Here is a 17,570-nt window from a genome sequence, read left to right as displayed (position 1 = left end):
CATCTAAATGATTCAGAGGACAACTGGGTGAAAGTGTTGTGGTCAGATGAGACCAAAATGGAGCTCTTTGGCATCAACTCAACTCGCCGTGTTTGGAGGAGGAGGAATGCTGCCTACGACCCCAAGAACACATGCTTTGGGGGTGTTTTTCTGCTAAGGGGACAGGACAACTTCACCACATCAAAGGGACGATGGACGGGGCCATGTACCGTCAAATCTTGGGTGAGAACCTCCTTCCCTCAGCCAGGGCATTGAAAATGGGTCGTGGATGGGTATTCCAGCATGACAATGACCCAAAACACACGGCCAAGGCAACAAAGGAGTGGCTCAAGAAGAAGCACATTAAGGTCCTGGAGTAGCCTAGCCAGTCTCCAGACCTTAATCCCATAGAAAATCTGTGGAGGGAGCTGAAGGTTCGAGTTGCCAAGCGTCAGCCTTGAAACCTTAATGACTTGGAGAATATCTGCAAAGAGGAGTGGGACAAAATCCCTCCTGAGATGTGTGCAAACCTGGTGGCCAACTACAAGAAACGTCTGACCTCTGTGATTGCCAACAAGGGTTTTGCCACCAAGTACAAAGTCATGTTTTGCAGAGGGGTCAAATACTTATTTCCCTCATTAAAATGCAAATAATTTTATAACATTTTTGATGTGTTTTTCTGGATTTTTTTGTTGTTATTCTGTCTCTCACTGTTCAAATAAACCTACCATTAAAATTATAGACTGATCATTTCTTTCAGTGGGCAAACGTACAAAATCAGCAGGGGATCCAGTACTTTTTTCCCTCACTGTATTCAGATTCTTTGCTATGAGACTTGAAATTGAGCTCCGGTGCATCCTGTTTCCATTGATCATCCTTGATGTTTCTACAACTTGATTGGAGTCCACCTGTGGTAAATGCAATTTATTGGACATGGAAAGTCACACACCTGTCTATAAAAGGTCCCACAGTTGACTGTACAAAAAAAATAAACCAAGCCATGAGATACAAGGAATTGTCCGTAGAGCTCCGAGACAGGATTAAGTCAAGGCACAGATCTGGGGAAGGGTACCAAAAAAATTATGCAGCATTGTAGGTCCCCAAGAACACACTGGCCTCCATTCTTAAATGGAAAAAGTTTGGAAACACCAAAACTTCTTCGAGTTGGCCGCCCAGCCAAACTGAACAATCAGGGGAGAAGAGCTCTGGTCAGGGAGGTGACCAAGAACTGGATGGTCACTCTGAAAGTGCTCCAGAGTTCCTCTGTGGCGATGGGAGAACTTTCCAGAAGGACAACCATCTCTGCAGCACTCCACCAAACAGGCCTTATTTTAGAGTGGCTAGATGGAAGCCACTCTTCAGTAAAAGGCACATGACAGCCTGCTTTGAGTTTGCCAAAAGGCACCTAAAGACTCTCAGACCATGAGAAACAAGATTCTCTGGTCTGAAAAAAACAAGATTTAACTCTGGCCTGAATGCCAAGCGTCAAGTCTGGAGGAAACCTTGCACCATCCCTACGGTGAAGCATGGTGGTGGCATTATCATGCCGTGGGGATGTTTTTCAGCAGCAGGGACTGGGAGACCAGTCAGGATCGAGGCAAAGATAAACGGAGGAAAGTACAGAGAGATCCTTTTTAAAAAACGTTTCCAAAGCGCTTAGGAACTTTGACTGGGGCGACGGTTCACCTTCCAACAGGACAACGGCACACAGGCAAGACAACGCAGGTTTGACTACAGGACAAGTATCTGACTGTCCTTGAGTGGCCCAGCCAGAGCCTGGACTTGAACCTGATCTTACATCTCTGGAGAGACCTGAAAATAGCTGTGCAGCAATGCTCCCCATCCCACCTGGCAGAGCTTGAGAGGATCTGCAGAGAAGAATGGGAGAAACTCCCCAAATACAGGTGTGCCAAGCTTGTAGGGTCATACCCAAGAAGACTCAAGGCTGTAGGCGCTGCCAAAGGTGCTTCAACAAAGTATGGATCTGAAAACTTATGTTAATGTGATATTTCTCGGTTTTTGCCTTGCCATTATGGGGTATTGTGTGTAGATTGATTGTTTTCAATTTTAGAATAAGGATGTAACATAACAAAATGTGGAAAAAGTCAAGGGGTCTGAATACTTTCCGAAGGCACTGTACACATTGACACATCCAGCCCAAAGCGGGAGGTTTAAAAAAAGTATTTCTTAGTCGACAAAGTACTGGAGCATGTCTTTAATCCTTTACAGGATAAGATTTTTGAATCCCTCTGTCAGTGGTTAGTGACAACTTATACCTACTCCAGTCGACCAACGACAAGATGTATACCAGCCATTCCCTGATGTCTGATTCAAACAAATCTGGACTGGTCAATCTGACAATTTTTTCTCAATGATGGTTTTGTGTAAATTTGTAAAATCTGAGCAAAATTACTGCAGATCTTTCCCTTCCTCTCAACTCCAATCAGAAGTCCATTTCTGTTTGATGATAACTGATAGCTCACCAGGCACATTCCCCTTTCCTTGCAGCATAAGTAGGGGTTAAGTGCTCTCTCGCTGTTTGCTACTCCTGGAGCTGCTGTATAACGGAGGTGACTCAGTGTGTGTGGTCATTCCCTTGATGTGGGCCTGTTTATGTCAACACCGAGTGAGTCAACTCAATTCTGCTTTCGGCTCTGTGCGCTCTCCCCAGTCCCTCTGCTGTTCTAACCACAGGCACACAGAGATACAAGCTTTGAACTTTCCTCCAGATCCCCAGCAGATCCGGGAACTGTCTCTCTCACCCTCCCACCCCTATTTGTGTAACTCCAACAGCACTAATCCTTTGGGAATTTTTAGCTCGTCTCGTGATTCAGCACTCTCGGAGCACCTGTCAATGGAACCTATTGTGATTCCTTCACCAGTATTATGCTATGACTAAATAAGTGTGTGTGTGTGTCATTGCTCGTGCCTTGTGTTGGCACCATATTGAGTTTTTTGTGGCCAGTGCATCTGTTTGTCTATTGTGGCTGATGTCTCGGATATCCTCACAGTAGCTAACTTACTTATCCAACGTTATTATACATTTCCCATCACCCAATCAAGTATTTTTTATAGCATCAGTGGAAATTCTATCACATGAAACTGGCTATTCTTCCTTTGTTCATTCAATGGAGATGCATTCATTAAAATGGCACAGCTTCACTTATCGACACGGCTTGAATAGGACAACCATCTTCGCTCAGCAGCGGACAACCATACTCCGAGGCGGTATCACTAAATCGTCAATACCCTACGAAGAACAACACCACCATACTGAGTCCTTTTGCTACTGTGAGAAGTACAGTGCCTTAGGAAAATATTCAGTCGACTGGTCTATTTCTACATTTTGTTAGGTTACAACCTTATTTCAATTGGTATTTTTTTTTCTCTGATAATAAAATAAAATCAATTTTAAGGCTGTAAGGTAACAAAATGTGGAAAAAGTGAAAGGGTCTGAATACTCTCTGAAGGCACTGTACCTGAGGAGTTAAAATCCTTAACTTTTTCCTCAGTGGGGGCCTCCAGAGTGGTGCAGCTGTCAAAGGCTCTGCATTGCAGTGCTAGAGGCGTCACTACAGGTCTGGGTTCAATCCCGGGCTGTGTCACAGCCGGCCGCGACCTGGAGACCCATGAGGCGGCGCACAATTGACCCAGCGTCGTCTGGGTTAGGGGAAGGTTTAGCCGGCCGGGATGTCCTTGTCCTATTGCGCTCTAGCGACTCATGGGCCGGCGCATGCACGCTGACATGGTCGCCAGTTGAAGAGTGTTTCCTCCGACACATTGGTGTTGCTGGATTCTGGGTTAAGCGAGCAGTGTGTCAAGAAGCAGTGCGGCAGACCTCCACTTCTCCCGAGGCCGTACGAGTTGCAGCGATGGGACAAGACTGTAACTACAATTGGATATCACGAAATTGGGGAGAAAAAAGGGTAAAAAAAATATACAGTACCAGTCAAATGTTTGGGCACACCTACTCATTCAAGGGTTTTTATTTTTACTTTTTTCTACATTGTAGAATAATAGTGAAGACATCAAAACTAGGAAATAACACATGGAATGATGTCGTAACCAAAAAAGTGTTAAACAAATCAATATATGTTTTATATTTGAGATTTTTCAAAGTAGCCACCCTTTGCATTGATGACAGCTTTGCACACTCTTGGCATTCTCTCAACCAGCTTCATGAGGTTCATGAGGTCACCTGGAATGCATTTCAATTAGCAGGTGTGCCTTGTTAAAAGTTCATTTCTGTAATTTCTTTCCTTCTTAATGTGTTTGAGCATCAGTTGTATTGTGACAAGGTAGAGGTGGTATACAGAAGATAGCTCTATTTGGTAAAAGACCAAGTCCATATTATGGCAAGAAAAGCTCAAATAATGAAAGCAAAGAGAAATGACAGTCCATCATTACTTTAAGGCATGAAGGTCAGTCAATACAGAATATTTCAAGAACTTTGAAAGTTTCTTCAAGTGCAATCGCAAAAACCATCAAGCGCTATGATGGAACTGGCTCTCATGAGGACCGCCACAGGAAAGGAAGACCCAGAGTTACCTCTGCTGCAGAGGATAAGTTCATTAGAGCTACCAGTCTCAGAAATTGCAGCCCAAATAAATGCATCACAGAGTTCAAGTAACAGACACATCTTAACATCAACTGTTCAGAGGAGACTGCGTGAATCAGGCCTTGGTCGAATTGCTGCAAAGAAAGCACTACTACTAAAGGACACCAATAATAAGAATAGACTTGCTTGGGCCAAGAAACACGATGCAAATGACATTAGACCAGTGGAAATCTGTCCTTTGGTCTGATGAGTCCAAATTTGAGATTTTTGGTTCCAACCGCCGTGTCTTTGTGAGACGAGTAGGTGAACGGATGTTCTCTGCATGTGTGGTTCCCACCGTGAAGCATAGAGGTGTGGGGGTGCTTTGCTGGTGACACTGTCAGTGATTGTTTTACAATTCCAAGTACATTTAACCCTCATGGCTACCACAGCATTCTGCAGCGATACGCAATCCCATCTGGATTGCGCTTAGTGGGACTATCATTTGTTTTTCAACAGGACAATGACCCAACACACCCCCAGGCTGTGTAAGGTCTATTTTACCAAGAAGGAGAGTGATGGAGTGCTGCATCAGATGACCTGGCCTCCACAATCACCCGACCTCAACCCAATTAGGACAGTTTGGAATGAGTTGGACCACAGAGTGAAGGAAAAGCAGCCAACAAGTGCTCATCATATGTGGGATCCCCTTCAAGACTGTTGGAATAGCATTCCAGGTGAAGCTGGTTGAGAATGCCAAGAGTATGCAAAGCTGTCATATATTTTGATTTGTTTTTAACACTTATGTTACAACATGATTCTATATGTATTATTTCATAGTTTTGATGTCTTCACTATTATTCTACAATATGTAAAATAGTAAAAATGAAGAAAACTCTTAAACTCACTAGGTGTGTCCAAACTTTTGACTGGTACTGCATATATAAATACTTTTTCCTCAGTTACTCAAGATTTATTTTGAGCTTTTGACATTTGAAACTCTCTAAAGGGGTGCAGCACAATGAGAAATGTATAGATTACGATCAGAGTGAAAAACTTGATTGCCGAATGACAATATGAGCGTGTAATGTTAGGTCAACGATTGAATATCATCATTTCTGTCACAGATTAACATAATGAAGTTATGAATGGAGGCATCTGTCTCAGCTGGGGTATTCCCACCTAACAGCCTTTGTAAAGGAAACAATATAGTGTCATGAAATGTGATCTTTCTTTTAGCGCTTTGGATGTCAATTAAAAACCTTGACACTGTTTTCAAAATGGCAATTTGATCTTGACAGCGAGACTTTCAAAGGACCATATATGATCTGACCGTTAATCCATCATTTCCTGCATTATTGTTGCTGTATGAATCATCTGACCGTTAATCCATAATTTCCTGCTTTATTGTTGCTGTATGAATCATCTGACCTGTTAGTCTTTATCACAACAACAAGTCCTCTGGAGGTGAAACGCCACTTACGCTGTCTCTCTTTGTCTCTGTCTCTATTGCTGTATGTGTGTACTCTTTCTCGCTTTCTATGATGATAATGAGTCAGACAGAAAGGCTAAACTACACCTTCTCCCTACCTGCCTAAAACTACAGTGGTCAAATGCTTCTATTGTGACTGTTTATTGTCCAATATGAACACACCCATGCTTATCACTCTGTGTAGACCTGTTTGTGATATGTACTGTACACACATTTTATTGCGAGTTAGATTGTAAAGTCAATGTTTACTTTTGAATGAACTCATCTGAATTTAATTGGGACGGGGCAGCAAAGGAGAGTATTTTTGCTTCTGTTGTCATCATTGTCTTTGTCATGGCGGTCACTAGCAACCGCCGATCGGATGGAACCGATGAGCAAGCTGACCCTCTTACTGGAAGAAGCCTTGGCAGTGGTACGCACTGTGACACATAATTGATGACAGAGTGACTGTGTCCCAGATTGGATCAGTTAAGATTTTGGCAAAGGAAGGGCAAGAGGTGTCGGATAGAGCCCAGCCCACATGAAAAAATACTATAGTATTATATTGTATAAATACTGTAGTATTAGTATATTTATATACTATAGTATTTACTGTAATATACTGTAGTGTCTTTGTGGCCATTACTGTAGTGTTAACTATATTTTTTATTTTATTGACATTGACATAGCAGTTTTCTCCTTGAGGAAACCTTGGTCTATACTTCTCTTGGGATACGGGGAATGGGTAGGGTATACAATATGCAAGTTAAATATTAGCATATCAATATAGTATGTAGTATAGTATTCTAAAGTATACTACAGTTTAATACAGTGCACTACATAACTATAAAGTACTGTAGTATTCTAAAGTAAACTTAGGTATTGTTTTCATGTAGGTATAAGGGTGTTAACCAGGATTTATTTTCAGAAATAAAATGATCTTATTCATGGTATGATTTCCAGCTTTCCACCATGATATGTCAGATTTTTTAATGACTAAATATTTACAGTACAACATAAATTGTGTTTGTGATTGTCATTGCACGGTAGAGTAATATGGATAAATCATTTCCATTATTTGCAAAATTGTCATGGTACACATGCATTTATTTGTAGGCCACAGTATGTACTATAGTACACTATGGTAGAATTTTTTTATGGGACAGTCTATTGTAATGTAGTTCAACATTTTCAATACCAACTCCACAAGACACCGAAATCTGTGGACATCCAAAACAGTAAATGTAATTTCAAAATGTAGTTGCTTTCTCAAAACATAAAAATGATATTGTCAAAATTGCAAATACATTCATCAAAAGAACACGACTGCCTGCAAAAAGATGAACACAACCATGTTTATCTCTTGAGTCCAAGCAGACAAAAGAAAATCCCAGTAGATCAATACATTTTCTTTGACATAATTTACTCATGATGATCAAAATTGGAAGTACAACTATCCAAAGGTGCAGAGTTATGTGCTATTACCCTCTTTTTATGCATATTTCGCCAAACAATTTAATACACATCAAATTCAATATTCCTGATAATAAAAATACAAATAAGCAGGATTCATTCATCAGTATCACAATCGAATTCCATGTATTGAATACAAAGGATGGTTTGCTCAGAATTTTTGTGACTTTCCATTGGTGCACAGGAACACAATCCAGAAAATAAATAAGGAAAGGTGAATACAATGGAGGAACACAACTGATAGTATTGTATAGGCCTATATCCACACCAAAGCAAAGCTCTTTACAGTTTTTCTCAATCGTGTACAAACATTTCTTGGAGCAATGTTTTTACAACAGTGTTCTCAAGACATAGAACTCTGTAGCCTTTTGTGAAACAATAAATGCATTTTCAAAATTCAGTTGCCTTCTCAAAACAAATACATTCATTGAAACTATACTCCCCACAAAAGGGCTTTATTACAGACAAAAATACTCAGTTTCATCAGCTGTCCAGGTGGCTGGTCTCAGACGATCTCGCAGGTGAAGATGCCGATGTGGAGGTCCTGGCCTGGCGTGGTTACACATGGTCTGTGGTTGTAAGACCGGTTGGACTTACTGCCAAGTTCTCTAAAACAACGTTGGAGGCGGCTTATGGTAGAGAAATTAACATTAAATTATCTAGCAACAGCTCTGGTGGACATTCCTGCAGTCAGCATACCAATTGCACGATCCCTCAAAACTTGAATCATCTCTGGCATTGTGTTGTGACAAAACTGCACATTTTAGTGGCGTTTTATTGCCCCCAGCACAAGATGCACCTGTGTAATGATCATGATGTTTAATCAGCTTCAGCTCTGGGTGCCAGCCGGTTACCGCGATGCATATTACTGCCTAAACCGAGTGAGGCTCATTGTGGCAGAAGTACCCCCAAGGGGCACTGCCAATCGGGGTATGTCACTGATTGCCGGAGCCCCCGAAACCAGAGTGTACTGGGATTCAGGCAAACCTTGGTGCATAAACATGGTGGTGTTAACCCAAAGTTCCACAGTGTTCACTGGTGTCAAAATTGTTGCGTCTCCCACAGGTGGGTTCAATGAAGTGTCCCTTCTCCAGTGTTACACACATACAGTGCCTTTGGAAAGTATTCCGACCCCTTGACTTTTTCCATATTTTGTTATGTTACAGCCTTATCCTAAAGTTGATTATTATTTTATTCTTATCAATCTACACAAAATACCCCATATTGTGTGTACATTGATCAGGTTCTAGTCCAGGCTCTGGCTGGGCCACTCAAAGACATTCAGAGACTTGTTCCGAAGCCACTCCTGCGTTGTCTTGGCTGTGTGCTTAGGGTCGTTGTCCTGTTGGAAGGAATAACCTTCGCCCCAGTCTGAACTCCTGAGCACTCTGGAGCAGATTTTCATCAAATATCTCTGTACTTTGCTATATTCATTTTTGCCTCGATCCTGACTAGTATTGCAGTCCCTGCTGCTGAAAAACATCCCCACAGCATGATGCTACCACCACCATTCTTCACCGTAGAGATGGTGACAGGTTTCCTTCAGACGTGACACATGGCATTCAGGCCAAAGAGTTAAATCTTGGTTTCATCAGACCAGAAAATCTTGTTTCTCATGGTCTGAGAGTCTTTTGGGTGCCTTTTGGCAAACTCCAAGTGGGCTGTCAGGTGGCATTTACAGAGTGGCTTCCGTCTGGCCACTCTACCATAAAGGCCTGATTGGTGGAGTGCTGCAGAGCTGGTTATACTTCTAGATGGTTCTCCCATCTCCACAGAAGAACTATAGAGCTCTGTCAGGATGACCATCGGGTTCTTGGTCACCTCCCTGACCAAGGCCCTTCTCCCCTGATTGCTCAGTTTTGCCGGGCGGCCAGCTCTAGGAAGAGTCTTGGTGGTTCCAGACCTTTTCTATTTAAGAATGATGGAGGCCACTGGGTTCTTGGGGACCTTAAATGCTGCAGCAATTTTTTGGAACCCTTCCCCAGATCTGTGCTTCGACACAATCCTGTTTTGGAGCGCTACGGACAATTCCTTCGACCTCATGGCCTGGTTTTTGCTCTGACATGCACTGTCAACTGTGGGACCTTATATAGACAGGTGTGTGCCTTTCTAAATCATGTCCAATCAATTGACTTTACCACAGGTGGACTCCAATCAAGTTGTAGAAACATCTCAAGGATGATCAATGGAAACAGGATGCACCTGAGCTCATTTTTGAGTATCATAGCAAAGGGTCTGAATACATACAGTTGAAGTCGAATGTTTTCATACACTTAGGTTGGATTCATTAAAACTCGCTTTTCAACCACTCCACAAATTTCTTGTTTACAAACTATAGTTTTGCCAAGTCAGTTAGGACATCTACTTTGTGCATGACACAAGTAATTTTTCCAACAATTGTTTACAGACAGATTATTTCACTTATAATTCACTGTATCACAATTCCAGTGGGTCAGAAGTTTACATACTCTAAGTTGACTGTGCCTTTAAACAGCTTGGAAAATTCCAGAAAATAATGTCATAGCTTTAGAAGCTTCTGATAGGCTAATTGACATAATTTCAGTCAATTAGAGGTGTACCTGTGGATGTATTTCAAGGCCTGCCTTCAAACTCAGTGCTTCTTTGCTTGACATCATGGGAAAATCAAAAGAAATCAGCCAAGACCTCAGAAAAAAGACCTCCACAAGTCTGGTTCATCCTTGGGAGCAATTTCCAAATGCCTGAAGGTACCACGTTCATCTGTACGCAAGTACGCAGCCGCCAAACGTCACGTTTGGACGTTGAAATATATTGTCCCAGTGTCGGTTGTTTGATGTTGAAGTAACCCAAAGTTACATAAAAGTAACCCAACTTCATTCTCTGCATCTCTGCATGTTTGGAATACTGTAAAAAAAATCATAACAATTAGACAGTCCCCATTGCCTAGATCTTTCCATATATTGTACGTGATATGACACTGATGGGATGATTTATAATTTCGAGCCAGGTACTAAGGCAATACAATTATTATTTTGATCAGTATGATATTTGTGTGTCTGTAATCTCACTCGTCATTATTGACAATTCATTGAGGACTATACGTAATAATGGTAGCATCAAAATTCATGTAGAAGTGTTTAGAAACATATGCTATTCTTATTTACAATAAAAAACGGACTCCAAAATGACACAATACATTATTTACCATTCATTTCTATTGGACACAAAATGATCTGAAACACAACCATAACAAACAGCAAATGCATCCAAGAAGTTTATAGAGTCACAAGCTTGATGTAATTATTGCGTGCTAGGAATATGGGACCAAATGCTAAACTTTTGACTACTTTAATACACATTATGAATTTGTCTCAATACTTTTGATCCCTATCCATACGATATGGATGAAAATACCCTCAAATTAAAGTTGACAGTCTGCACTTTAACCTCATAGTCATTTTGTAATTTCAAAGCCAAAGTGCTGGTGTACAGAGCCAAAATAAGAAAAGATTATTCACTGTCCCAATAATTACGGAGGGCTCTCTGTAAGTTGTTCCCTGCTGGGTTGTTCCCTGCTGACTTAAAATGTTTTGTTGTTCTGATATGATATGTGAGTCAGGCTGGATATGTTTGACTAATAGGGAGTTAACTATCAGTTTGAAAAACGAGATAAATACTCTGTCTTGGACTTTATCCAATGTGACAAATGAGAAGGTCATGAAATTTTCTCAGTCAATTTATTTCTCTGTATGGTTGCGTAGGCACGCAAGATGAAACATTTTCATGAGCGCTGTGATAACACTTGAGGCTTAATAAACGTGATTTCAAATCATTTAGGTGGTCACGTCTCCTCAACCAGATAAAATGGCTTTATGTTCAGTGGACTGTACAAATCAGGACGGAAACTGTTCCGGCTTCCTCCAGTCCAGAAACAAAATCAACAAAAGCAGCACTTCGTGGCAGCACTTCCCGCCAAATCTCTGCCTGCCTCGTGCTTTTCTGTCCACCCTCACCATGGTCCTTCCTTTTGAAACGAAGCTGAAAACTCGCTACTTATCCTGAGGCAATTGATTCTGGCATGTCCCCAGCATAGAGAGCTCCATTGTGTGCCCATTTGAAATGGCTGTTTTCTTTGACTTTAGGGAGACTCTAAAAAGAGTGGACAAAGCACAGTAAAAGTCTGTTTATAAAGGATTGTGGTTTTGGTGTCATGTCTTGGTTTAGCCACTAGATGCCCTCATAATGTTAGTCTGGAGGTGTTTTGTAGCTGTCAGCTTAGCACTGTCAATGACCTGGCCGTGGCACGTATAGCCCTATGATGTTTATTAATGTGGACCAAAAAGCAATGAGACACGTCAGACAGGATTCGTTAAAAGCAAAACAATCGGCCATTGAAAGGACCATATTATCACAGATAGAACAACGAGACAGATATTTCACCGGATGCACAAATGTGAAGCATCCAGTTGCCGTTTCCACTCACTACCAAATACGGTAGTGAGAGAATGCACACTGGCCGGCAGTAGGAGAAGATGGAAAGAGATTCTTCTGGCCGACATTCTGCCAATTTTCTCATTGATGAAACATTAGATTTCAATACAGTTTTTTGTTCCCAAAACTAAAATATGTTATGAACAGAGTGGACTACGTTTTGCAGACTTTACCCTTTGCAAAACCTTTGTTCTTTAGAAGAAATGTTCATGTTCTTTAGAAGAAGTGCAAAGGCGAATTGAGTTATTGCAAAGCGCACTTCACAGAGCAGGCGTTCCCTAACAGAAATATGCAGATGTATGCTAGAATGCCCACCTCCTTGCTTGTTCTGGCAGCTATGACTCATTTCTTCCTATTGGAAACAACAGGCTGTGGTCTATCTTGGTTTAGTTGTAAAAAATCTTTGATATTATTCTGCCAGCCTTTTTGGTTCAATTCCAGACCCGGTATCTCTTTGTTTTTCTTTGTTTCTGTCCCAGTGCTCGTGTTATCTTGCAAGGGTTTTCAAATGTAAGATTGAGGAGGGTTGTGTTCGGTCATGCCCCTTGGCCTCAATGACCTTTTGTACTTTAATGTGCCGGTTTATGGTAGGAGAAAGCCCGCGAAGCTGTAGCCAATAGGAGGCCACCACTGGGGGATCTAGCAGCTGGGCGAGAATTCCTGGCTGCTGTACAGTTCTGACAAAGGGAGGAACTGTTTCCCGCCAGCTCTATGCAAATCCCTGGAGTTCTGCCAGGGACACATTCTTCCGAGCGCGCCCTCTTCCTCCGAACCGGGAGGGGGAAGGAAAGAAACAGATCAGGAACCCCAAAGCCGGAGTAGAGCAATTTTTTAAACTCCTGCCTCCTCAGACGTTTCCGGTTTCCTGGCGTTATTTGGTCTGTTTAAATTTTATGAATGGCCAAATGACTGTGCAGAGCATCTGATAATGGACGTATTATTCCCTGTTACATTTTAGTCATTAATCAGACTTGTATAGTACAGTGGATTGTAATCACTGACGTTATATTAACGGTTTTCCACATTGTTCTGTATCATTGCTGAATTAACATGGCTATTATATTTTATGGTTGCATTCTTAGACCCTTCTCCCCAAATCTGTCGTTCTGCCCCTGAACAAGGCAGTTAACCTGCTGTTCCTAGGCCGTCATTGAAAATAAGAATTTGTTCTTAACTGACTTGTCTAGTTAAATAAAGGTGAAATAAAATAGAAACTGCCTAGATATTGAAATGGGGAGTTTACTTGCTTTTTGTCATTTAGCTACAGTTTCCCTCAGTTTTCTACACTCCAAAACAGAATGTGCACAAAAACAAGGAAGCACTGACTCTATGACATGAAGAAAATAAAACTCAACCAGCCCCAAGAGAGTCAGTTGTAGTTTGTTGTGAAAAGCACATGTGCAGCCCAAGTCACACGTCCCTGAATGACAACCTGATCACTATCTGTCCTACTCTGCAAGTTGTACTGTCTTTCCCTCCGGCTCCTCCCACACCATCCTCCTCATTCTCTCTTTCTCGTTCCCTCCTCCTTATCATTGGGCTGTCTGTCAACACTCCCACCACTTTCCCACCAGTTGAGCAGCACGTGAGCGCTCCCAGGTGTGGCCTCCACACACACGGATAAGGTTGGCCCCTCAGAGGCCCCTCTCTCTTCCCTCACACTGTTGCCTTCAGGGCACAACAAGAGAGACAGTGCTTAACATAAACCACCCCCCACCCCACTAACCCCAAGGACCTTTTCAGTGAAATTGAAGGATTTAAAAATGCTAAAACCACTCTTCCCTTCCACCTCCCTACACAGCCATATCTAAGACAGAATGTGGTCAAATGACAGTGCTGTTGGGTCATTTTGAATGACAGTCATCAGAGGTGAAGCTGGAGTGGCTCCACTGATATACAGTGCCTTCAGAAAGTATTCACACCCCTTTACTTTTTCCACATTTTGTTGTGGAAAAAGCGGATTCAATTGAGATTTTGTGTCACTGCTCTACACACAATATCCCATAATGTCGAAGTGGAATTATGTTTTTATAAATGTTTACACATTAATTAAAAAGGAAAATCTGATGTCTTGAGTCAACCCTTTTGTTATGGCAAGTCTAAAGTTCAGGTGTAAAAATCTGTTTAAAAGTCACTTTAGTTGCATGGACTAATAATAGTGTTTAACATGATTTTTAAATGACTACCCCATCTCTGCACCCCACACAGGTCCCTAAATCGAGCAGTGAATTTCAAGCACAGATTCAACCACAAAGACCAGGGAGCTTTTCCTATGACTCGCAAAGAAGGGCATCTATTGGTCGATGGGTAAAAAAAAGCATACATTGAATATCCCTTTGGGCATGGTCAGTTATTCATTAGGTTGGTGTATCACTACACCCAGTCACTACAAAGATATAGGCACCCTTCCTAAATCAGTTGCCAGAGAGGAAGAAAACCGCTCAGGGATTTCTCCATGAGCCCAATTGTGATTTTAACAGTCAGTATCTCCACAGAGTGAAAAGAGGGAAGCCTGTACAGAATAAAAAATATGAGTAAAACTGCAGAAAATGTGGCAAAAAAATTTACTTTATGTCCTGAATACATACCATTATGTTTGGGGCAAATCCAACACAACACATCACTGAGAACCACTCATGGCTGCATCATGTTATTTACATGTTTTATTTTTTTATTGAACCTTTTTTTAACTATGCTTGAGAGTTCATTAGGATACAAATAAATGGAATACAGCTAAGCACAGACAAAAAATATCATAGAGGGAAACCTGGTTCAGTCTGCTTTCCAATAGACACTGGGAGACAAATTCACCTTTCAGCAGAACAATAACCTAAAACACAAGGCCAAATATGCCCTGGAGTTGCTTACCAAGATGACATTGACTGTTCCTGAGTGGCCTAGTTACAGTTTTGACTTAAATTGCCTTTAAAATATATGGCAAGACTTGAAAATGTCTGTCTAGCTATAATCAACAACCAACTTGACAGAACTTGAGATTTCTTTTTTTACAATAATGTGCAAATATTGTACAATCCAGGTGTACAAAGATCTTCGAGACTTACCCAGAAAGACTCACAGCTGTAATCGCTGCCAAAGGTGCTTCAACAAAGTATTGACATGGGTGTGAATACTTATGTAAATTAGAAATGTTTGTATTTCATTTTCAAGAAACATGAAAAAAATAACGTTTTCACTTTGTAATTATGGGGTATTGTATGTGGGCCAGTGACACAAATTCTCAATTTAATCACATTTAAATTCAGGATGTAAGACAATTTTGGGGGGAAAAACTCAAGGGATGTGAGTACTTTCTGAAGACACTGTATGTGATTTTCTGTTCTAAGAAAGATTAAATACACAATGATTGCCTGATGATCTTCCTTCTGCTTTCCTGAATTTTCCAATACCTCTATAATGCATTTCAATCACTTGAACGCATACTTAATTCATACTTAAATTTGGCATTACCTGATTTGACATATCTTTGTGTGATTTTTAAGGTCAGATTCAAAAGTGTGTGTGTGTGAGAGAGAGGGAGAGAGAATAAGAGTGTGAGGGTTGAAGGGAAATTATGAAACATGGAGAGACACAAAATGTACATTATTTCATGAGTGTTTTTCTTTCTTTATTGTTAACATTTTGGGGGAAGCATGGCTTCCCTTGGCATCCATGAATACATTCCACTGTGTAGGCCTAATGACAATTGCCGAATATAATTTTATGGTGTTTGTAACAGATGTCTCTATCCATTCATCAAATGGTGGGTGCACAGTTTTGATGACGGAATTATGGAGTGGATGAAGGTGCACAGGCAGCCTACTTTTGAAGTGATTGTTTTAACAATAAGATAAAATCATCATGACTGGTTGTGTTCATGCCACATTAAAATGTAATACATTTTTACTGTTAACTTCTCTAGGGTAGGGGGCAGTATTTTGACGTCCGGATGAAAGGTGTGCCCAAATTAAACTACTCAGGCTCAGAAGGTAGGATATGCATATTATTAGTAGATTTGGATAGAAAACACTCTGAAGTTTCTAAAACTGTTTCAATGATGTCTGTGAGTATAACAGAACTCATATGGCAGCAAAAACCTGAGAAAAATCCAACCAGGAAGAGTGGAAATCTGAGGCTTGTAGTTTTTCAAGTGATTCTCTATCCAGTACACAGTGACTTAGGGTTCATTTTGCACTTCCTAAGGCTTCCACTAGATGCCAACAGTCTTTAGAACGTTGTTTCATGCTTCTACTGTGAATATGGAGCGAACAAGAGGGCCTGGAGTCAGATGAGTGAGGAAATGACATGAGCTCAGAGGCATGCGCTCACGTGAGTGTGAGCTGTGTTCCTTTTCTTTTCTGAAGACATTGGAATTGTCCGGTTGGAATATTACTGAAGATTTATGTTAAAAACATCATAAAGATTGATGCTATACATCGTTTGACATATTTCTACGAACGTAAATATAACTTTTTTTGACTTTTCGTCGTGACATTTTCGCGCACTTCCTGCTTTTGGAGTAGTGGACTGAACGCGCGAACAAAAAGGAGGTATTTGGACATAAATTATGGACTTTATCGAACAAAACAAACATTTATTGTGGACCTGGGATTCCTGGGAGTGTATTCTGATGAAGATCATCAAAGGTAAGTGAATATTTATAATATTATTTCTGAGTTTTATTGACTCCACAAAATGGCGGGTTTGGTTTCATGTCTGAACGCTGTACTCAGGTTATTGCAAAGTGTGCTTCCGCTGTAAAGTGTTTTTGAAATTTGACACAGCGGTTGCATTAAGGAGAAGGGTATCTAAAATTCTTTGAATTACAGTTTAATATTTTATCAACGTTTATGATGAGTATTTCTGTAAATTGATGTGCTCATTCACCGGACGTTTTGGTAGGCAAAACATTTCTGAACATTACACGCCAATGTAAAATGGGGTTTTTGGATATAAATATGAACTTTATCGAGCAAAACATACATGTATTGTGTAACATGAAGTCCTATGAGTGCCATCTGATGAAGATCATCAAAGGTTAGTGATTCATTTTAGCTGTATTTCTGTTTTTTGTGACGCCTCTCCTTGCTTGGAAAATGGCTGTGGGGTTTTTCTTGTCAAGGTGATGTCCTAACATAATCTAATGTTATGCTTTCGCCGTAAAGCCTTTTTGAAATCGGACAATTTGGTTGGATTAACGAGAAGATTATCTTTAAAATGGTGTAAAATACTTGTATGTGTGAGAAATTTGAATTATGAGATTTTTGTTGTTTTGAATTTGGCGCCCTGCTATTTCACTGGCTGTTGAATAGTGTGTCACGCAGGTGGGACGGTCACGTCCCACATACCCAAGAGAGGTTTAAATGACATGTCTACTATTAGGCCCATAAAGTTTTTACATGCACGTGCAAGTGCATGCACCCAATAGAGGCTTTGGGCTAAGACCCAAATATCCTCAAATCCTTGCAATGCCCCTGGATCTAGCTATATGCCACAATCCAAAATGAATGGTAAAGATAAGTACCATGTCCTTTCCAGATTTTCTGTGTTTATCTTCTCCATTAATTTAGGGTTGAGGTAAAAAAAAGATATGTTTTATTGTCACATACACCAGATAGGTCCAGTGAAATGTATTGTTTTACA

This window comes from Salmo trutta, chromosome 14 (assembly GCF_901001165.1).
Source record: "Salmo trutta chromosome 14, fSalTru1.1, whole genome shotgun sequence".
Classification (NCBI taxonomy): domain Eukaryota; kingdom Metazoa; phylum Chordata; class Actinopteri; order Salmoniformes; family Salmonidae; genus Salmo; species Salmo trutta.
The sequence above is the reverse complement of the archived record's forward strand: the minus strand, read 5'-3'. Positions refer to the sequence as shown.